Source organism: Aegilops tauschii, chromosome 7 (genome assembly GCF_002575655.3).
Source record: "Aegilops tauschii subsp. strangulata cultivar AL8/78 chromosome 7, Aet v6.0, whole genome shotgun sequence".
NCBI classification, from domain to species: Eukaryota; Viridiplantae; Streptophyta; class Magnoliopsida; order Poales; family Poaceae; genus Aegilops; species Aegilops tauschii.
In genome coordinates this window covers 159248659-159272614 of record NC_053041.3, presented here as the reverse complement: position 1 = coordinate 159272614, position 23956 = coordinate 159248659, and positions in this window count along the sequence as shown.

Here is a 23956-nt window from a genome sequence, read left to right as displayed (position 1 = left end):
AACTCATTAGTCACATTGCTTGCAAGGCTTATAGTGATGTGCATTACCGAGAGGGCCCAGAGATACCTCTCCGACAATCGGAGTGACAAATCCTAATCTTGATCTATGACAACTCAACAAGTACCGTCGGAGACACCTGTAGAGCACCTTTATAATCACCCAGTTACGTTGTGACATTTGGTAGCACACAAAGTGTTCCCCCGGTATTCGGGAGTTGCATAATCTCATAGTCATAGGAACATGTATAAGTCATGAAGAAAGCAATAGCAACATACTAAACGATCAAGTGCTAAGCTAACGGAATGGGTCAAGTCAATCACATCATTCTCTATTGATGTGATCCCGTTCATCAAATGACAACTCATGTCTATGGCTAGGAAACTTAACCATCTTTGATTCAACGAGCTAGTCAAGTAGAGGCATACTAGTGACACTCTGTTTGTCTATGTATTCACACATGTACTAAGTTTCCGGTTAATACAATTCTAGCATGAATAATAAATATTTATCATGATATAAGGAAATATAAATAACAACTTTATTATTGCCGCTAGGGCATATTTCCTTCAGTCTCCTACTTGCACTAGAGTCAATAATCTAGTTTACATCGCCATGTGATTTAACATCAATAGTTCACATCACCATGTGATTAACACCCATAGTTCACATTGCTATGTGACCAACACCCGGTTTACTAGAGTGAGTAATCTAGTTCACATTGCTATGTGACCAACACCCGGTTTACTAGAGTGAGTAATCTAGTTCACATTGCCATGTGATTAACACCCAAAGAGTACTAAGGTGTGATCATGTTTTGCTTGTGAGAGAAGTTTAGTCAACGGGTCTGCCACATTCAGATATGTATGTATTTTGCAAATTTCTATGTCTACAATGCTCTGCACGGAGTTACTCTAGCTAATTGCTCCCACTTTCAATATGTATCCGGATTGTGACTTAGAGTCATCCAGATCGGTGTCAAATCTTGCATCGACGTAACTCTTTACGACGAACTCTTTATCACCTCCATAACCGAGAAATATTTCCTTAGTCTTCTAAGGATAATTTTGACCGCCGTCCAGTGATCTACTCCTAGATCACTATTGTACTCCTTTGCCAAACTCAGGGCAGGGTATACAATAGATCTAGTACATAGCATGGCATACTTTATAGAACCTATGGCTGAGGCATAGGGAATGACTTTCATTCTCTCTCTATCTTCTGGCGTGGTCGGGCTTTGAGTCTTACTCAACTTCACACTTTACAATACAGGCAAGAACTCCTTCTTTGACTGTTCCATTTTGAAATTACTCAAAAACTTGTCAAGGTATGTACTCATTGAAAAAACTTATCAAGCGTCTTGACCTATCTCTATAGATCTTTGATGCTCAATATGTAAGCAGCTTCACCGAGGTCTTTCTTTGAAAAAACTCCTTTCAAACACTCCTTTATGCTTTCCATAAAATTCTACATCATTTCCGATCAACAATATGTCATTCACATATACTTATCAGAAAGGCTGTAGTGCTGCCACTCACTTTCTTGTAAATACATGCTTCACCACAAGTCTGTATAAAACTATATGCTCTGATCACACTATCAAAGCGTACATTCCAACTCCGAGATGCTTGCACCAGTCCATAAATTGATCACTGGTGCTTACACACTTTGTTAGCATCTTTCGGATTGACAAAACCTTCTGGTTGCATCATATACAACTCTTCTTTAAGAAATCCATTAAGGAATGCAGTTTTGACACCCATTTGCCAAATTTCATAAAATGCGGCAATTGCTAACATGATACAGACAGACTTTAAGCATAGATACAAGTGACAAACTCTCATCGTAGTAACCACCTTGAACTTGTCGAAAACCTTTTGCGACAATTCTAGCTTTGTAGATAGTAACACTACTATCAGCGTCCGTCTTCCTCTTGAAGATCCATTTAATCTCAATGGCTTGCCGATCATCGGGCAAGTCAACCAAAGTCCACACTTTGTTCTCATACATGGATCCCATCTCAGATTTCATGGCCTCAAGCCATTTCGCGGAATCTGGGCTCATCATCGCTTCCTCATAGTTCGTAGGTTCGTCGTGGTCAAGTAACATGACTTCCAGAACAGGATTACCGTACCACTCTGGTGCGGATCTTACTCTGGTTGACCTACGAGGTTCAGTAGTAACTTGATCTGAAGTTTCATGATCATCATCATTAACTTCCTCACAAATTGGTGCAGGAATCACTGGAACTGACTTCTGTGATATACTGCTTTCCAACTCGGGAGAAGGTACAATTACCTCATCAAGTTCTACTTCCTCCCACTCACTTCTTTCATGAGAAACTCCTTCTCTAGAAAGGATCCATTCTTAGCAACAAATATCTTGCCTTCGGATCTGTGATAGAAGGTGTACCCAACAGTCTCCTTTGGGTATCCTATGAAGACACATTTCCCTGATTTGGGTTCGAGCTTATCAGGATGAAACTTTTTCATATAAGCATCGCAACCCCAAACTTTAAGAAACGACAGCTTAGGTTTCTTGCTAAACCATAGTTCGTACGGTGTCGTCACAACGGATTTAGATGGTGCCCTTATTTAATGTGAATGCAGCTGTCTCTAATGCATAACCCCAAAACGATGGTGGTAAATCGGTAAGAGACATCATAACTCGCACCATATCTAGTAAAGTACGATTACGATGTTCGGACACACCATTACTGTTGGGGATATTACCACTGGGCGTAAACCGGCCAGGAGAGGCCGGGTTAACCTCATAAGTAGTTCATCTGTATCTGAAGCCCATGAAGACAGACGGTGACTCTTCATAAAGGCCCAGGGCCCAAAGCCGGTTTAAGGCCTGTAGACACAAACCGGCGTTGATATGTAAACTTGTGTTGTAAGATAGAAATAGCAGAGACCGAGTCGAACACGATTATGAGCCGGCCTCGGAGTCTGTAAACCGATGGGCGTCAACCCATGTATATAAGGGGACGACCCGGCGGCGGTTCAAGGACAACAAACAACAACTCGAGACTCAGGCAAAGCGTATTCGCTCCCTGGTCATTGAAACCCCATCAATTCCATCACAACTAGACGTAGGCTTTTACCTTCATCGTAAGGGCCGAACTAGTATAAACTCTCTTGCGTCCCTTGTCCGCTTTGACCCCTTTAAGCTAACCCGTAGCGATGGCTCCACGACTAAGTCCTTTCTCTAGGACATCTGCCGTGACAAAACCACGACAGTTGGCGCCCACCGTGGGGCTATCGCACGACGGTTTCAATTTCTTGGAGGGCAACTTCGAAGGACTCAAGGGTTACGCTGTGGGCCGGATGACCAAGAGTCGTCGCGGCAAGCTCTACATCGACGATGCAGGCTGGGGCCCCAAGGCCGGCTCAATCGAGTACGGGTACCGGGTCCCCATTGGTGGCATACACGTTTTCATTAGCAAGATCGGCGAACCGGGCCCTGAGCCGGACATCTGCACCGACTCGTCGAAATGGCTCAGCCTGTGAGATCTGCCCGGGTCAAGCCTGTCATGAAGCGTGCCTTCGTGGGAGTTATCCATGGAGGGGAATCTGAGGATAGATCGGAATCCGGTGATGAGACCGTCGTTTATTCCGGCGAAGAGTCATCGACCGGAGAGACCGAGTCGTTATATCAGTTACAAGATGGCCGGATTGGGGGCTGTTCCGATGGCGATAGTATTCTGGACCCCTCTGATCTGCCAAACCGGGTTGCGATCTTGATGGCCAGTACGGAACCGGTGCTCAACTCTTCGACCACAGCGGCAATGATTTCTGGATCGGCAGCGGCAGCAACGGCCGGGGCAACAGGCCCTGTGTGACCGCCAGCTCAGGTTCTGTTTGATTTGTTTGACGCATTGGCAACGCTTATAGCGGAGGTTAACCCGGCAGATCAAGATGTGCCCAGTGGGGAAATCGCGATAGTGAAAGATCAGATCACCCAGGCCAAAGCGGACTTAGCAGCTGAGGATACCAGGATAGCCGCGGAGCGGGCCGCTTTGGATGCACAAGCTTACCGTATCATGCTGGACTAGAGTGCGTCAAACAAAGTCCTGAAGAGGAGGCACCGATCTCGCTTGCCGCCGATTTATGACGCTAGAGATCTCTTTAACACCCCAGGAGCAGGAACCAGTAATCCGCCGGTGGTAAACCGGGCGGAGGCACCTGGAGCAGGGGCGTCGGTTCAGCCACGTTCGGCGGATCCGCCTCGTCAGAACAACGCTGTGATACCACATGTCCCCATGCCGCCGGGTCATTACTCTAACCCGATGGACAACATTGTCGCTGCCGCTTCACGGCTGGCGGCCATCCCGATCGAAGGCGATTCTCCGGCGGCGGTCGAGACGCGCCGGGTTAAGGAGCTGCTTCAGACAGCTTTGGCTCAACAGGAGGCTTATTCGTACAGTCGCGATAGGATTCATTCCACTCCCCGTCCAAGCCGGAGCTACAGCAGACGTATGGATGAACCGGTAGTGTCAAGCAATGTGCGGAACCGTGATCCGCCCCGTGGCAATAACCCGGCGGGTGGTGCTGGTGATGCTCAAGAGGTGGTGGACCGGGCTCGGGCACGCAGAGAGGCTGAGTTAGCGGCGCAGCATGAAGCCCGTCAGCTTACTCCGGTTCGTCCAACCACATCAGTGGAACCAGGAGTTACCTCTAGTTCCTTGGGAGTACCATGTCTTGTCCCAGCGTTGCGCAATGTGCGCCTGCCCAAAGATTTCAAGGGCCCATGCAAGGTGCCGAATTACACCGCCGATTTATCCCCTGAAACATGGGTCGAAAGCTATGAGATGGCCATGGAGATGCTGGACGTGGATGATGCGGCATGTGCGAAGTACTTCACCATGATGCTAGAAGGAACGGCCCGCACTTGGCTAAAGATCTTACCGGCTAATTCTATCAGGTCATGGGCCGAGTTGAGAGCCCGGTTTATTCAGAATTTCAAGGATACATGCAAGCAGCCCATGTCAATTGTGGACTTAGCTGCCTGTGTCCAGGAGGAAGGAGAGTCAACAACCCGTTGGGTGCGCCGGGTTTCGGAGATTTTGCACTCATCGGACCGCATTAACGCTGACACCGCAGTTTTAACATTGGAAGGCAATTGCCGGTTTGAACCCCTGAAGTTGAAGTTGGGACGGCTCAAACGTCATTGTAATGATATGGGAACCCTCATGGCTGCACTAGTGAAGTATGCCGACTCTGATAGTACCAAGGATCCCGAGTCTGATGATGATAAGACAGGGAAGGGAAAGAAGAGCGGCAACACCAAGGGGCAGCACCCCAACCCGGCGAGTCATGGAAACGGTGGCAAGCGTAAAGCGGACCACGGTTTATACTTTGTGGCTAACACTAGTACACACGACAAGGGCCAGCGGCGTAAGGGTAAACCGCCCCGGCGCAATGGAATGCCAAATCCCAATCCGGACCGTTTGTCGTATCTGTTGAACCAGCCCTGTCCAAAGCATGGGACGAAGGAGGAACCATCCACACACCTCTGGAAAGATTGTTACATCATGCAAGAGTTCAAAAATTCTGACTCTTTCCGGTATGATCATGGATCAGGAGGCGGTTCAGGCTCTGGCTCTCACGGGCCGGGTTATGGCGGAGGAAATTCCGGTTCAGGATTCCATGGCAAGCAGGGTGGACATAACAATCAAGGTAATCAAGGTAATCAAAGTGGCTATAATCATCAGGGCAATCAGCAGCAGCAGCAGTCGGGTTACCAGAGCAACCCAAAGCAGTTGAATAGCGGACAGTATCATGTCTTCACCACTAGCCTGGACAAGCACGATCAGAAGCTTCATAAAAGGGCGGTGAATGCCGTTGAACCGGCCGTGCCCCGTTATTTGCGCTGGTCCGAGCAGCCGATTGTGTGGAGTAGAGAAGATCATCCACCCCGGGTTGACAATCCGGGTCATCTGGCTCTGGTGGTGGCACCTCAGGTGGGAGGTTATAAGTTCACTAAGGTACTCATGGATGGAGGGAGTAGCATCAATATCCTTTATTATGAAACTTTCCACCGCATGGGGCTAACAGATAAAAATCTTAAACCGTCCAATACGGTGTTTCATGGTGTGGTGCCTGGTAAGTCGGCATATCCTGTTGGTAAGATAGCTCTGGAGGTGGCTTTTGGAGATGAGCATGACTCAAGATCAGAAACCTTGACCTTTGAGGTGGTGAAAATCAGCAGCCCGTATCATGCCCTATTTGGACGGCCAGCTTATGCTAAGTTTATGGCACGGCCTTGTTATGTCTATCTGCAACTCAAGATGCCGGGTCACAAAGGAACTATAACCGTGCATGGGAGCCGCAAGATTGCTCTGGAGTGTGAAGAAGGTGATGCGGCTTATGCTGAGTCGGTTTTGCAACAGAAGAGTTGAAGTTTTACAAGGACAATGTTGATCCGGCAGATATGACCTCGTTGAAGAAACCAACCACAGAGCATGATCCGGCCCTGAAGTTTAAATCAGCTGATGAGACTAAGCTTGTTGACTTCGTAGCTGGCGATTCATCCAAGCAGTTCAGCATCAGCGCTAACTTAGATCCAAAATAGGAAGGCACGCTCATCGAGTTCATCCGTGAGAATCGGGACATCTTTGCATGGAAGCCTTCTGACATGCCAGGTGTACCAAGAGAACTCGCTGAGCACACTCTCAATGTTGATCCTAAGTATAAACCGGTCAAGCAGTTTCTCCGCCGGTTCAATGAAGAAAGGCGCAAAGCTATTGGAGAAGAAGTAGCCAGGCTCTTGGTGGCTGGATTTATCGTTGAAGTATTCCATCCTGAGTGGTTGGCTAATCCGGTGCTGGTCCTCAAGAAGAATGGCACTTGGCGTATGTGTGTGGACTACACAGATCTCAACAAAGCTTGTCCAGCAGATCCTTTTGCCCTTCCCCGTATTGATCAAATTATTGATGCTACGGCGGGTTGCGAGCGTTTAAGCTTTTGGGATGCATACTCTGGTTATCATAAGATCAAAATGGCAGTTAAGGACCAGGAGAAGACATCCTTTATAACTCCCTTTGGATCCTTCTGCTATGTGTCCATGCCCTTTGGGCTCAAGAGTGCCCAGGCGACTTATCAAAGGTGTGTGCAGAATTGTCTGCATAAACAGATCGGCCGCAATGTTCACGCCTATGTGGATGATATTGTGGTAAAATCAAGGAAGAAGGAAACATTGATTGATGACTTGAAGGAAACCTTTGATAACCTGCGAGTTTATAAAATAATGCTTAATCCGGCCAAGTGTGTCTTTGGTGTACCTCCAGGAAAACTCTTGGGCTTTTTGGTATCTAACAGGGGCATTGAAGCTAATCCGGAAAATATCAAAGCCATCACCTCTTTGACTAAACCGAAGTGTATCAATGATGTTCAACGCCTGGCAGGCCGGATTGCCGCGTTGAGCCGGTTTCTCAGTCGCCTTGGCGAGAAGGCCATCCCTTTGTATCAGATACTGAAGAAAACGGATAACTTCGTCTGGAGTGATGCCGCTAATGAAGCATTTGAGAACTTAAAGCGGCAGCTAGCTAATCCGCCGATTCTCGCTGCTCCGGTTGATGAAGAACCATTGCTGCTATATGTGGCAGCTAATGCTCGGGCTGTTAGTGTGGCTATTGTGGTAGAGCGCAAAGAGGCAGGAAAGGAATATCCGGTTCAGCGGCCGGTTTACTATATCAGTGAGGTACTTATTGAGTCCAAGCAGAGGTACCCACATTGGCAAAAATTGGTGTATGGGGTTTTCATGGCAATCCGGAAATTGAAGCAGTATTTCCAAGGTCATCCCATCACGGTGGTCAGCTCTGCTCCTTTGGGAGATATAATCCAGAACAGGGAAGCAACCGGCCGGATTGCTAAGTGGGCTATTGAGCTCGGGCCTCACGGGTTGAAATACATGCCCCGAACGACGATCAAATCTTAGGCACTTGTGGATTTCATCAATGATTGGACAGAGTTACAAGCGCCAGAAGAGAAGCCGGATCATACTTGTTGGACTATTCATTTTGATGGGTCCAGGCAATTGGAGGGCTCGGGGGCTGGAGTCGTATTAACTTCCCCACGAGGTGATAAGTTTTGTTATGTTCTCCGTTTAATGTTCCCGTGCACTAACAATGTAGCTGAATATGAGGCTTTACTCCATGATCTTCGGATGGCTAAGGAGATGAACTTAAGCTGAGTTAAGTGCTTCGGTGACTCGGATCTAGTGGCTCAACAAGTGTCCGGCACTTGGGATTCCAAGGACCCACTCATGGCGGCATATTGTCGTGAGGTGGATATTGTTGCAGGTCACTTTAAAGGTTATTAGGTTGATCATGTGGACCGGCAAAGGAATGAAGCGGCGGACGCTTTAAGCTGCCTGGGTTCCCAATGTAAACCGGTTCCACCTAATGTCTTCTTGGATGTTTTGCATAATCCGTCCGTCAAGCTCCCTGGTGAAGAGGATTTGGCTGTTCCTAATCCGGAGGCCGAATTGGTGGCAGCTCTACATGTTATCCCGGATTGGACGGTTCCATATTTGGCGTATATAAACCGGGGCGAGTTACCAGAAGATGAAACTTTGGCCAGGCAGATAACCCAGCGGTCCAAGTCCATGACTGTTATCAATGGAGAGTTACATCGTTGCAGTGTGACAGGGGCGTTTCAACGCTGTGTGTCTCCTGAGGAAGGCCGTGAAATTTTGTGTGAGATACACGAAGGGGATTGTGGTCATCATGCTGGTTCAAAATCGTTGGTGGCCAAGGCGTTTCGTCACGGTTTCTATTGGTTGACAGCTCATGTTGATGCCGAGGACTTGGTCAAAAGATGTGATGGTTGTCAGAAATTCTCAAGGCGCGCTCATGTACCGGCTCAAGAATTGAGGATGATTCCAACCGCCTGGCCGTTTGCAACTTGGGGGCTGGATATGGTTGGGCCTTTCAAGAGGTCCAAGGATAAAAGACCCACCTTTTGGTGGTGGTTGATAAGTTCACGAAGTGGGTGGAGGCAGAGCCAGTTAGTAAGTGTGACGCGGCCATGGTGGTTCAATTCATCAAAAAGGTGATCTTCCGGTTTGGCTTTCCACACAACATTATAACAGACAATGGTACCAATCTGTCAAAGGGTGCCATGAAGGAGTTCTGTCAACGTGAGCACATCCGGCTTGACGTGTCATCAGTGGCTCACCCCCAGTCCAATGGTCAAGCGGAGAGGGCCAATCAAGAAATCTTGAGAGGCATCAAATCTCGGCTTATGGTTCCTTTGCAACGGACGCCGGGTTGTTGGGTTGAGGAGCTACCTTCTGTGTTATGGAGCATCAATACCACGCCCAACAGATCAACAGGATACACACCATTCTTCATGATTTATGGAGCGGAAGCAGTTCTTCCTAGTGACATCCGTCATGACTCGCCTCGTGTAGCGGCATATGTTGAAGCGGACAACGAGAAGGCACGGCAGGAAGCTCTTGACATGTTAGATGAAGAACGTGACATAGCAGCATCCCGTTCGGCGATTTATCAGCAAGATCTGCGTCGTTATCACAGCCGCCGGGTTAGAACCAGAACCTTTCAAGAAGGCGATTTGGTGCTTCGGCTCATCCAGGATCAGACGGATATGCACAAGCTATCCCCCCCTTGGGAAGGACCCTTTGTGGTCAGCAAGAATCTACACAACGGGTCATACTACCTAATCGATGTTCGAGAGCGCAAAGACTCACGTAAATCGGAGGAGGAGACCAACCGGTCATGGAATATTGCTCATCTTCGGCCTTACTATACTTGAGCTATAGGCTCTACTTATGTACATATTATGACAATGTATATATTATGATCAATACAATAAACCGGAACCTCAGCTAAGGCGGGGTATCTGTTGTTTTTCTTACATCATGTGTGGTTACATGGAGCTTGGAAAACGGCATCCGGTTTACCCCTTGATTTGGCTTCTCAAAGCTTCATATTAGATCACTTGGGGGCTTGGTCGTATCCGAACCATAGCTACACCTCTTGATCGGCGCAATGCCACATCATCACTTGGGGGCTTGGTCGTATCCGAACCATAGCCACGCCTCTTGATCGGCGCAATGCCACAGCATCACATGGGGGCTTGGTCGTATCCGAACCATAGCCACGCCTCTTGATCGGCGTAATGCCACAGCATCACTTGGGGGCTTGGTCGAACCCGAACCATAGCAACACCTCTTGATCAAATTTGGGGCCTGGCAGCCCGTGAAAATCCTCGACTACAGCGGTTTTATTTGCCTTTTGCTAAGTTTCTTTTTCTTTTGCTAATATTGGTGATGTTTTCAAACCGGTGTTTATCAACCGGGTTAGGCTGTCAACTACAAGTTGTCAGTACATGATCAAGTTATAATCAGGAGACTATCAGCCCGGTCTGGTTTTGACTCATAGTCACCAGTATGGAATAATCCGGTGTTTATCACAACCTGGAACGGTTTTATTGTAAACCGGCATTATATAACAGAAGATACTTTTACTCAGGATTAGGGTTATTACCCTCATTACAAGGTTGGTCAGCCAACACTATGCCTAAAGATCACAGGTATCATATATTTCCATATTTGGTTATCTTTTGCAACCTTGGTTATAAACCTTGGTCCTATATATAGTTGGGTATCATGACCCGCCCGGTTGTAAACCGCCAGGGCGCTTTAAGCTTCTTATCTGTAGGAACAGCTTGAATAAATACCTATGGATTATGAACATCATATCATAAGCATGGCGGATTAACACGCATCAGTTGCAGATAAATATGCACGAAGGCATAACAGACCAAGTGTTTTAACTCGCCTATTACAAGGCGTTTTCAGTGCCCAAAGGAGTAATTGTCTCAATAAGCATTACATCAAAAGAAAAACTAAACCGGCCCCCGGATTATGATTGCTTATCAGCTTGACCTGGCGGCTGCGGATCATCTTGCACCGGTTCATCTTCTTCGTCCCAACCCAGCGGCTGGAAGTCAACAGTTGCCCAGTCGATCCCAGTTAAAGCTTGGAACACAGCTTCGTCGCTTATAAGGGTGGACGGTTCAATATCAGGAGCATAAGTGTGCTTACGGATTGGAGGGATCAAGTTTTGAGCCTCAGGAGCTGGTGCAGCAACCCGCTTGTTATTGATATCATAACTCGCCTGATAATGTGAAAGATCAGCTTCTTCAGCAAGTTGACAAGCCAGTGGGCATACTTCCCGGTTTATGGCGCGGAGATCTTCAGTGCAAAATTCTGATCTGTCTTCTTTCAAGCTTGGGTAGCCTTTAGCCACGTCTGTCGGGTCAAGATCAGGCACCCATGCTTTTGCCCGGGTTAGCGCGGTCAGAGCGCCAGCCCTTGCAGCAGACCTCTTTAGCTCTTCTACCCGGGCAGGCAGCATAGATAGCCTGTCTAAGGTATCTTTGGTTAACGTCGGGGGCGGCTTATTGTGAGAAGCGGTGCAGATAATTCGTTGAGCGCCGGTATACAGTTGTTCTATCAGCGTATAGGCAGCCTTCAGCTTCTTCTGAACATCAGATCCCAGATGACTAATGCGAGTTCCTGCATCATTGCAAACATCAGTAAACCGGCAACGCATGGGAAAATATGTTGACAGTATTAAGGACAAGATGCTTACCAAACACAGCAGCGGTCATCGCATGTACTTGCCGCTTTACCCCAGTCAGCTCGTCTACCACCGGTTTGAGAGCTGCTTCTGCATCTTCAGCTCTTTTCCGCAAAGCGGATTTCTCTGTGTTCCAATCCGCCCGCTCCTTGGCAAAGCTTTCCTTTAGCTTTTCCATAGTGGCTAAGGCGCTTGTCAGCTCATCTTTTGCTTTGGAAGTTTCGGCCTGTTGGGACTTGATGTTCTCTTGCAGGTCAGCGGTTTGGCTTTCCTTCTTGCACAGTTCAGCCTATAAAGAGACAGATACATAATGAGTTGACAGTACATATTTGAAGTACCAAGCACATAACAAGTTATGCCCTTAGTACTTGGGGGCTAATGCATATTTGCTTTTACTCAGAAATTTTTACAAGTCCCAAGCACAATACAAGTATTAAGCTTGGCACTTGGGGGCTAATGTGTGTTTGCTCAAAAAACTGTTGATATGGGAATTCTTCTACAGTCCCGGTTCATTTTTATAAAGTTAAACCGGCCCTTGGGGACTATACCGGCGAAAGAGCAGCATGGCAAATTTTAAGGAACCGGTTCATCTTAACAAGGTAATCCGGTCCCTGGAGGCTAAGTATGCAAAGTTAAGTTATGACAAAAGTCCCGGTTTAGATTGGTATCATAGACCGTCACTTGGGGGCTACTAGGAGTTGATAAACTGCAATTGGACAAAGGAGAAAAACAGTAGTTACCTCATATCGCTCCTTCATCAAGTTTACCAAACTAGCTTCATAGTCACGGCTGGTATACAGACGGTTCAAGAAGCCAGAGTGAATATCCTTGAACATTGAGGTGGGCAAAGCTTGATAACTCGGCATTCCATTTGCTTTTGCCGATAGCAGAGAGATCATCCTTGGCAGTATGCTTTGACAAAGCTATAGGATTGCCAGGAGTGGTGTGGCCAGTGCCAGTAATCATAACGTCATCATCTTGTTCATCAGCAGCTTTCGCCAGAGTTGGCGCTTTATCAGTGTCCTTAGCTGGACTGACCGGTTTGTCACCAGTTCGGACAGGGCTGGCTGGCCAGTCTGCATGACTTGTAGTATCAACTTGCACTTGTTCATCAAGGAAATCATGGTCTTGAAGCAGCGGATCATGAAGCATGGCGTCAGCGTCGGTTTCTTCCAGTGTGGAGTTGTTTCCGGTTCAGCAGCTACATTATCATCAGCCGGTTTGTTCAACCGAGCTTTCTTGCTGGGTCTTGGCTTGGCGTTGCGAAAAGATAGACATAAGGATCAGTATAGTATGAAAAGATAACATATCAAGAATAAAGACATGTGCATAACTCACCCAGGAACTGTTTTGAGGGGTGGAAGCTGTGTGGCCGAGGACTCGCCAGAGGATGAGTGAGAAGTACCCTGATAATTTGAATCAGACGGGTTAAGAGGCTGGCGAAAACAACCTGCTTTTGGGCATGAAGTATCAATGGGATAAGAGACCTCTGATCGGCGTTTCCGAACCGGACTGTTCGGTAAACCGGTGGAGGTAACTACCTGGCCGCTGTGCCGGGTTGTACGGCGAGCTTCGTGCTGCTGCATCTTCAAAAGAAAGTTTGGGTCCAAGTAAGCAAGAGGGTGAGAAAATTTTACTTTCCGGTTTGCTTGACGGATTTTTGATGTTGGCAGAGGATCTGAATCGGAGGAAAGAATAGTTACCTCTACGTCCTTAGCGTGACTGCCTTCAGCGTCGTCCTGATAATAATCATTGTCAATGAGATGTATGAAAAATGAACCAAGAGAGTCAAGTTCTACCTCTGGTTCCGGATTACGCACATCGTCATCATCTGGTAGATCGGAGGATGCAGTGGTCCTTCTCTTGGCAAGTTTCTTAACAACCTTGGTCTTTGGACGAACTGGCTTGACCAGTTTGTCTTGCGGCTTTGCCGGTTTGTCTTGTGATGGTTTCTTGTTCCAGAACGAATCATCACCCTGTCAGAAAATAATCACACTTTCAGAGAATATTTGGACAGAAGCAAATTCAGATACAAAGGATTGTATGATTCTTACAGCTGGTGGTTTGTTGAAGGTGCAGAAAGGGAGTAGTCCGGTTTGGGCACAGACGGCCTTCGGTTCGTTCAGTATTTCCTTTACAGCCTCAGTGACTTCTTCGTCTGTAAGCTGAATATCAATGTGCCGCTGAGCATCCTTCAAACTCCCCGTGTACTCACACATCAAACCGTGGCGCCGGCTTAAGGGCAGAATGCTCCAGCTTATCCAGCAACGAGCAAGATTAACTCCTGTCAAACCGTTCGCCATGAAGGCTCTAAGCTTTGATAATTGGGGAGCATAGTTGGCCCGTTCTCTTGCTGTCAACCTCTGAGGAAAAGGATGTGTGTTGCTAAGGCGTTCAGGGCGGTAACCCGGCAAAGGATTCTCATCAGATGGAGATGTATCCATGCAGTAAAACCAAGTCTGGTTCCACTCTTTGGGATGACTGTGGAGTTTGGGATGAGGGAAGGTGACTTCCTTCCTTTTCTGAACCGCCATTCCACCCAGTTCCGTATTGGGTCCATCTGAGAACTCTGTGCGACGGTTTAGGTGAAAGAAATCCCGAAACAGTTCGACTGAAGGTTCCTCTTGCAGGTAAACCTCACAAAAGACTTGGAAGTGGCAGATGTTGGTTACAGAGTTAGGACCAATGTCTTGAGGGCGCAATTGAAAACTAGCCAGTACATCCTGAAATTTTTTTGAAGCGGGAGGGCTAAAACCTCGTCCGAGATGATCAGCAAAAACGACTACCTCTCCGTCCTTGGGTGTAGGAGGATTTTCCGGGCTAGGGACCCTCCAGTGGATGACATCTTTCTTGGCTAAAGCGCCCATTTTAACAAGGTTGCTTAACTGTTCCTCGGTTACTCGAGAGGGAGCCCAATTGCACTCATAGACTTGCTTAGCCATGACAAGGAAAATCTGAAACATGATTATTACCGGTTTAAGATTTACAGTGGACAACTATACAGCGGTATGAGGATACTAGCATATTGGTAAACCGGATTTGGTTATTCGTAAACCGGAGTCTGGCAATGGAACGGTGTAATGCATTGGAGGTTCAACAGGGGACTAATGGTATCTACCTGGTCATCATTTATTCTGTGAAGTTAAACCGGCCAATCTGGTATTCAAAGTTTGTAAGAGAAGGAAGAAACAAGTTTCACATCTTGCTATGGTAATTTCAGATCTACCGCGCGTAGGAAAAACAAAATATATTCTGACCTAAATTCCAGCGTACTGAAAGTTCACCAAGATGAGATGAGTTGGATATCAAACAGGTGCTGAAACTGCTAAAGCGCGAGATCTATGTGGTTTAAACTACTACCGCACGAGACCTATGTGGTTTTTGGATCTAATCCATGGATATAAATAAGGGAAAAGAAGGGCGGCGACGAACACTGATGAACGACAGAAACAATAAGTGCAGATCTATGGTAAGAGAAAGGGGAGACTTACGGAGGCTGTTGAGCAGCGGCGACGCGCGGAGGAGCTCTGGTACGTTCAGGTCGATGCAGCGGCCAAGGTTGGTGCATCAGTCGAAGGTTGACGGCGGCGGCCGAGGTCGAAGGGTCGAGCGTCGCGAGGATGACGATGAAGTGAAGAGGCACGAGGGGGAAAATGGAAAGACCCCCTAGCCCTATTTATAAGGGAGATAAACAACATACGCGAAAATCAAGGAGCCGATTTTTTGGATATGAGGCGATGTTGTCGCCTCGATTGTCGGAGGCTCGTTAATGACAGGTGACGTCACGGCGGTTTACCAAGATCCTAGAAGATGATATCATGGCGGTTTACCAAGATCCTAGAAGATGATGTCATGGCGGTTTACAAGATTGTGTGAAGATGTTGAAGAAGAAATTTTCTTAAGTATTGAGGATTGACATGAACCAGTTCAAATCAATCTGGGGCCTAATGTTGGGGATATTACCACTGGGCGTAAACCGGCCAGGAGAGGCCGGGTTAACCTCATAAGTAGTTCATCTGTATCTGAAGCCCATGAAGACAGACGGTGACGCTTCATAAAGGCCCAGGGCCCAAAGCCGGTTTAAGGCCTGTAGACACAAACCGGCGTTGATATGTAAACTTGTGTTGTAAGATAGAAATAGCAGAGACCGAGCCGGACACGATTAAGAGCTGGCCTCGGAGTCTGTAAACCGACGGGCGTCAACCCATGTATATAAGGGGACGACCCGGCGGCCGTTCAAGGACAACAACAACAACTCGAGACTCAGGCAAAGTGTATTCGCTCCCTGGTCATCGAAACCCCATCAATTCCATCACAGCTAGACGTAGGCTTTTACCTTCATCGTAAGGGGCCGAACTAGTATAAACTCTCTTGCATCCCTTGTCCACTTTAACCCCTTTAAGCTAACCCGTAGCGATGGCTCCACGACTAAGTCCTTTCTCTAGGACATCTGCCGTGACAGGACCACGACAATTACGCTGTGGGGTTCCGGGTGGCGTGAGTTGCGAAACTATTCCGAATTGTTTCAAATGAAGACCAAAATCGTAACTCAAATATTCTCCTCCACGATCAGATCGTAGAAACTTTATTTTCTTGTTACGATGATTTTCCACTTCACACTAAAATTCTTTGAACTTTTCAAATGTTTCAGACTTATGTTTCCTTAAGTAGATATAACCATATCTACTCAAATCATCTGTGAAGGTCAGAAAATAACGATACCCGCCATGAGCCTCAACACTCATCGGATCGCATACATCAGCATGTATTATTTCCAATAAGTTAGTTGCTCGCTCCATTTTTCCGGAGAACGGAGTCTTAGTCATCTTGCCCATGAGGCATGGTTCGCAAGCATCAAGTGATTCATAATCAAGAGATTCCAAAAGCCCATCAGTATGGAGTTTCTTCATGCGCTTTACACCAATATGACCTAAACGGCAGTGCCACAAATATGTTGCACTATCATTATCAACTTTGCATCTTTTGGCATCAATATTATGAATATGTGTATCACTACGATCAAGATTCAATAAACCATTCACCTTGGGTGTATGACCTCAGAATGTTTTATTCATGTAAACAGAATATCAATTATTCTTTGACTTAAAAGAATAGTCGTATTGCAATAAACATGATCCAATCATATTATGCCTCAACGCAAACACCAAATAACATTTATTTAGGTTCAACACTAATCCGGAAGGTAAAGGGAGTGTGTGATGGTGATCTTATCAACCTTGGAATCACTTCCAACTGACATCATTACCACGCCCTTAACTCGTCTCTGTTTATTTTGCAACTCCCGTTTCGAGTTACTACTCTTAGCAACTGAACCAGTATCAAATACTGAGGGGTTGCTATAAACACTAGTAAAGTACACATCAATAACATGTATATCAAATATACTTTTGTGTACTTTGCCATCCTTCTTATCCGCCAAGTATCTAGGGCAGTTCCACTTCCAGTGATCATTTCCTTTGCAGTTAGAAGCACTCAGTTTCAGGCTTAGGTCTAGCTTTGGTCTTCTTCATGGGAGTGGCAACTTGCTTGCCATTCATCTTGAAGTTCCCTTTCTTTCCCTTGCCCTTTTACTTGAAACTAGTGGTCTTGTCAACCATCAACACTTGATGCTTTTCTTGATTTCTACCTTCGCCGATTTCAGCATCACGAAGAGCTTGGGAATCGTTTCCGTTATCCCTTGCATATTATAGTTCATCACGAAGTTCTAGTAACTTGGTGATAGTGACTAGAGAAATCTATCAATCACTATCTTATCTGGAAGATTAACTCCCACTTGATTCAAGTGATTGTAGTACTCAGACATTCTGAGCACATGCTCACTAGCCGAGATATTCTCCTCCATCTTGTAGGCAAAGTACTTTGTCAGAGGTCTCATACCTCTTAACACGGGCATGAGTCTAAAATACCAATTTCAACTCTTGGAACATCTCATATGCTCCGTGGCGTTCAAAACGTTTTTGAAGTCCCGGTTCTAAGCCGTAAAGCATGGTGCACTAAACTATCAAGTATTCATCATACTGAGCTTTGTCAAACGTTTATAACGTGTGCATCTGCTCCTGCAATAGATCTGTCATCTAGCGGTGCGTCAAGGATATAATTCTTCTGTGCAGCAATGAGGATAATCCACAAATCACGGACCAAGTCCGCATCATTGCTATTATCATCTTTCAACTTATTTTTCTCTCGGAGCATATAAAAAATAAACATGGAGTTACATCGCAAGCTATTGATCTACAACATAGATAAGCAAATACTATCAGGACTAAGTTCATGATAAATTAAAGTTCAATTAATCATATTACTTAAGAACTCCCACTTAAATAGACATCCCTCTAATCATCTAAGTGATCACGTGATCCAAATCAACTAAACCATGTCCGATCATCACGTGAGATGGAGTAGTTTTCAATCGTGAACATCACTATGTTGATCATATCTACTATATGATTCACGCTCGACCTTTCGGTCTCAGTGTTCCGAGGCCATATCTACATATGCTAGGCTCGTCAAGTTTAACCCGAGTATTCTGCGTGTGCAAAACTGGCTTGCACCCGTTGTAAGTGAACGTAGAGCTTATCACACCCGATCATCACGTGGTGTCTCGGCATGATGAACTTTAGCAACGGTGCATACTCAGGAAGAACACTTATACCTTGAAATTTAGTGAGAGATCATCTTATAATGCTACCGTCGATCTAAGCAAAATAAGATGCATAAAAGATAAACATCACATGCAATCAATATAAGTGATATGATATGGCCATCATCATCTTGTGCCTTTGATCTCCGTCTTCAAAGCACCGTCATGATCACCATCGTCACCGGTGCGACACCTTGATCTCCATCGTAGCATCGTTGTCGTCTCGCCAACTATTGCTTCTACGACTATCCCTACCGCTTAGTGATAAAATAAAGCAATTACATGGCGATTGCATTTCATACAATAAAGCGACAACCATACGGCTCCTGCCAGTTGTCGATAACTCCGTTACAAAACATGATCATCTCATACAATAAAATTTAGCATCATGTCTTGACCATATCACATCACAACATGCCCTGCAAAAACAAGTTGACGTCCTCTACTTTGTTGTTGCAAGTTTTACGTGGCTGCTATAGGCTGAGCAAGAACCGTTCTTACCTATGCATCAAAACCACAACGATTTTTCGTCAAGTATGTGTTGTTTTAAACTTCAACAAGGACCGGGTGTAGCCACACTCGATTCAACTAAAGTTAGAGAAACTGACACCCGCCAGCCACCTGTGTGCGAAGCACGTCGATAGAACCAGTCTCGCGTAAGCGTACGCGTAATGTTGGTCCGGGCCGCTTCATCCAACAATACTGCCGAATCAAAGTATGACATGCTAGTAAGCAGTATGACTATTATCGCCCACAACTCACTTGTGTTCTACTCGTGCATATAACATCTACGCATAGACCTGGCTCGGATGCCACTGTTGGGGAACGCAGTAATTTCGAAAAAATTCCTACGCACACGCAAGATCATGGTGATGCATAGCAACAAGAGGGGAGAGTGTAGTCCATGTACCCTCGTAGACCGTAAGCGTAAGCGTTATGACAACGCGGTTGATGTAGTCGTACGTCTTCACGATCCGACCGCTCCTAGTACCGAAAGTACGGCACCTCCGCGATCTGCACACGTTCGGCTCGGTGACGTCCCATGAACTCTCGATCCAGCTGAGTGTCGAGGGAGAGCTTCGTCAGCACGACGGCGTGATGACGGTGATGATGAAGCTACCGGCGCAGGGCTTCGCCTAAGCACTGCAATGATATGATCGAGGTGGATTATGGTGGAGGGGGGCACCCTACACGGCAAAGACATTGTATGTTGTTGTGTTCTAGGGTGCCCCCCTGCCCCCGTATATAAAGGAGTAAGGGGGAGGCCGGCCGGCCCCTGGGGCGCGCCCCCAAGTAGGATTCCTACTAGGAATCCTATTCCTAGTAGGTTTCCAACAAGGGGGAAAGAGGGCGAAGGAAGGAGAGGGAGAGGGAGAAGGAAAGGGGGGCACCGCCCCCCTTCCCTTGTCCTATTCGGACTCCAGGGGGCGCGGCCTGCCGTGGCCTCCCTCCTCTCTCTCCACTAAGGCCCATGGTGGCCCATTAATTCCCCCGTGGGGTTCCGGTAACCCCTCAGGCACTCCGGTTTTCTCCGAAATCACCCGGAACACTTCCGGTGTCCGAATATAGTCGTCCAATATATCAATATTTATGTCTCGACCATTTCGATACTCCTCGTCATGTCCGTGATCACATCCGGGACTCCGAACTACCTTCGTTACATCAAAACACATAAACTCATAATACCGGTCGTCACCGAACGTTAAGCGTGCAGACCCTACAGGTTCGAGAACTATGTAGACATGACCGAGACACGTCTCCGGTCAATAACCAATAGTGGAACCTGGATGTTCATATTGGCTCCCACATATTCTACGAAGATCTTTATCGGTCAAACCGCATAACAACATATGTTGTTCCCTTTGTCATCGGTATGTTACTTGCCCAAGATTCGATCGTCGGTATCTCAATACCTAGTTCAATCTCGTTACCGGCAAGTCTCTTTACTCATTCCGTAATGAATCATCCCGCAACTAAATCATTAGTCACATTGCTTGCAAGGCTTATAGTGATGTGCATTACCGAGAGGGCCCAGAGATACCTCTCCGACAATCGGAGTGACAAATCCTAATCTTGATCTATCCCAACTCAACAAGTACCATCGGAGACACCTGTAGAGCACCTTTATAATCACCCAATTACATTGTGACGTTTGGTAGCACACAAAGTGTTCCTCCGGTATTCGGGAGTTGCATAATCTCATAGTCATAGGAACATGTATAAGTCATGAAGAAATCAATAGCAACATACTAAACGATCCAGTGCTAAGCTAACGGAATGGGTCAAGTCAATCACATCATTCTCTAATGATGTGATCCCGTTAATCAAATGAAAACTCATGTCTATGGCTAGGAAACTTAACCATCTTTGATTCAACGAGCTAGTCAAGTAGAGGCATACTAGTGACACTCTGTTTGTCTATGTATGCACACATGTACTAAATTTCCGGTTAATACAATTCTAGCTGAATAATAAACATTTATCATGATATAAGGAAATATGAATAACAACTTTATTATTGCCTCTAGGGCATATTTCCTTCATAAACCATGTCCGATCATCACGTGAGATGGAGTAGTTTTCAATGGTGAACATCACTATGTTGATCATATCTACTATATGATTCGCGCTCAACCTTTCGGTCTCAGTGTTCCGAGGCCATATCTGCATATGCTAGGCTCGTCAAGTTTAACCCGAGTATTCTGTGTGTGCAAAACTGGCTTGCATCCGTTGTATGTGAATGTAGAGCTTATCACACCCGATCATCACGCGGTGTCTCGGCACGACGAACTGTCGCAATGGTGCATACTCTGGGAGAACAATTGTACATTGAAATTTAGTGAGAGATCATCTTATAATGCTACTGAGGGAGTCCTGGACTAAGGGGTCCTCGGGCGTCCGGCCTGTTAGCCATGGGCCGGACTGATGGACTGTGAAGATACGAAGACCGTAGACTGCACCCGTGTCTAGATGGCACTCTCCTTGGCCTGGAAGGCAAGCTTGGCGACCGAATATGTGGATTCCTTTCTTTGTAACCTACCTTGTGTAACCCTAGATCCTCTCGGTGTCTATATAAACCGGAGGACTTAGTCTAGAGGGGGATATACTCATTACCATAGGCATACAGGCTAGACTTCTAGGGTTTAGCCATTACAATCTCGTGGTAGATCAACTCTTGTATTACTCATAGTCATCAAGATCAATCAAGCAGGACGTAGGGTATTACCTCCATAGAGAGGGCCCGAACCTGGGTAAACATCGTGTCCCCTGTCTCCTGTTACTATCGACCTTAGACGCACAGTTCGGGACCCCCTACCCAAGATCCGCCGGTTTTGACACCGACATTGGTGCTTTCATTGAGAATTCCACTGTTCCGTCCCCAAAAGGTTTCGATGGCCCCTTCAATCGTCAACAAGGACGCTGTCCAAGGAGAAACCTTTCTCCCTGGACAGATCTTCGTATTCGGTGGCTTCCTATTGCGGGCCAACTCGTTTGGCCACCTGGAGCAGATCGATAGCTATGCCCTGGCCATCAGGTCAGATTGGGGAGCTTGAGTCACATTGCGGACATCCGTGGAGATTTGATCTTCGCCGAATTCGAGACCGCGGCGACCGCTCCTAGTCACCTTGACGAACATGACCTAAATCTGTCGTCAGACCGCATCTAGGAGATAGCTCCTGCAACCACTCTGGCCTTAGATCCAGAGCACGTTGCGGCATCCAAGGATTGGAGGCTCAACCCCACCACGGAGGCCACAGATTCCCCGGCGTTGGAGCCACACATGGACTTAACCTCACACAATACTCGTGTCACCGGAACTCTGGACTCTTCTCTGGGTATAAGTTCCGAACCATGTGAGTCCGCGGATGCCGAACTTGATCGCTTATCGATCTTCGAGTTCAGCACCACAGACATCTTCCAGCACTTGCCCTTGGGCGATGTGCTGAACTCATTAAAGAACTTGTCCCTGGCGGGGGACTCACAGCAGAACTATGTTCGGTACGAACTAGAGGCTGATAATGGAGAATTCTACTTCCCATCCGCCACCCACTTCATAGCCACGGTTGAGGATTTAATCGACAAGCTTGATTACGGCTCAGAAGACATCGACGGTATGGACGACAATGCTGATGAAGACAAGACCAAAAATTTTCATATACCGGACGCTGGACGGCCACTTCTTCGTATGATATGTACATGGTGGACACACCCAAAACAACCAACGACGATGACAAAGAAAATCCAGTCGAGAATAAACCTCCCGAACACAGCAAAAACGCCGGCGTCCTCGGCGCCGCTCTAAGTCACGTCATTCAAAAGACAGCAATGCTAGCACCAGTGAAAATAATACTCCGGACGATGCCAAAAACAATGAAGACCTCGCTGAGGTAACATTCGAACAGGAGGAGCAAGAAAACGGGCAAGCTAGCCCCGACGAACAGGCCAGGCCCAATGACTCGGAGGACGGTAGTTACCGTCCACTCTCCGAGGATGAGGAAAGCCTCGGCAACGAAGATTTCATCGTGCCTGAGGAACCTCTCGAGCAGGAGCGCTTCAAGCGCCAGCTAATAGCCACTGCAAGGAGCCTGAAAAATAAACAGCAGCAGCTTCAAGCTGACCAAGATCTGCTCGTCGACAGATGGACTGACGTCCTTGCAGCCGAAGAACACGGCCTCAGACGCCCAGCCAAGAGTTACCCGAAGCGAAGGTTGCTACCTTAGTTCGATGAAGAGGCGCCGGAGCCCATACTTCCCACGCGTAAGGCGGCCGACCGAACACTACGCGGTCGGGACAGTGTGGCGGACCGACCACCTCACGGTCGGGATAGAGCGGCAACTCAAGCCGAACAGCAGCCCGACCCGCCGCCATGAAAAAACAGAAACAAAACAGTCCGGGGTCATGCATACGACGTCCGGCAAACCATAGATAGTAGAGCAGGATATACCCGATCGATCTATGGATCGCGAGGACATTCCTCAACACGTGATGATGGCTACCTATTCGGACGTGACAAACCTACTCACACCCGAGCCGACAACCGCAGACGGACTCCATCGGAGCTACGTCGCGATGCGGCCCGATATAGAGGCGCCGCATACCCTCTTTGCTTCACTGATGAAGTAATAGATCACAAATTCCCCGAAGGGTTCAAACCCGTGAATATTGAATCATACGACGGAACAACTGATCCCACGGTATGGATCGAGGACTTTATCCTCCACATCCAAATGGCCCGCGGAGATGACCTCCACGCTATTAAATACCTCCCACTTAAGCTTAAAGGGCCAGCTCGACACTGGCTAAACAGCCTGCCTGAAAATTCTATTGGCGGCTAGGAGGACTTGGAAGAGGCCTTCCTCGATAATTTCCAAGGTACATATGTCCGGCCACAAGACGCCGATGACTTAAGCCAGATAGTTCAACAACCTGGGGAGTCAGCCAGGATGTTCTGGACTAGGTTCCGAACTAAAAAGAACCAGATCGTCGACTGTCCGGATGCCGAAGCCCTAGCGGCCTTTAAACACAGCATCCGCGACGAATGGCTCGCCCGCCACCTGGCCAAGAAAAGCCAAAATCTATGGCAGCCCTCACGGCACTCATGACCCGCTTTTGCGCAGGTGAGGATAGTTGGTTGGCTCGCAGCAAAAACACAACCAGCAAGGCAGGCCCCTCTGAGGTTAAGAACA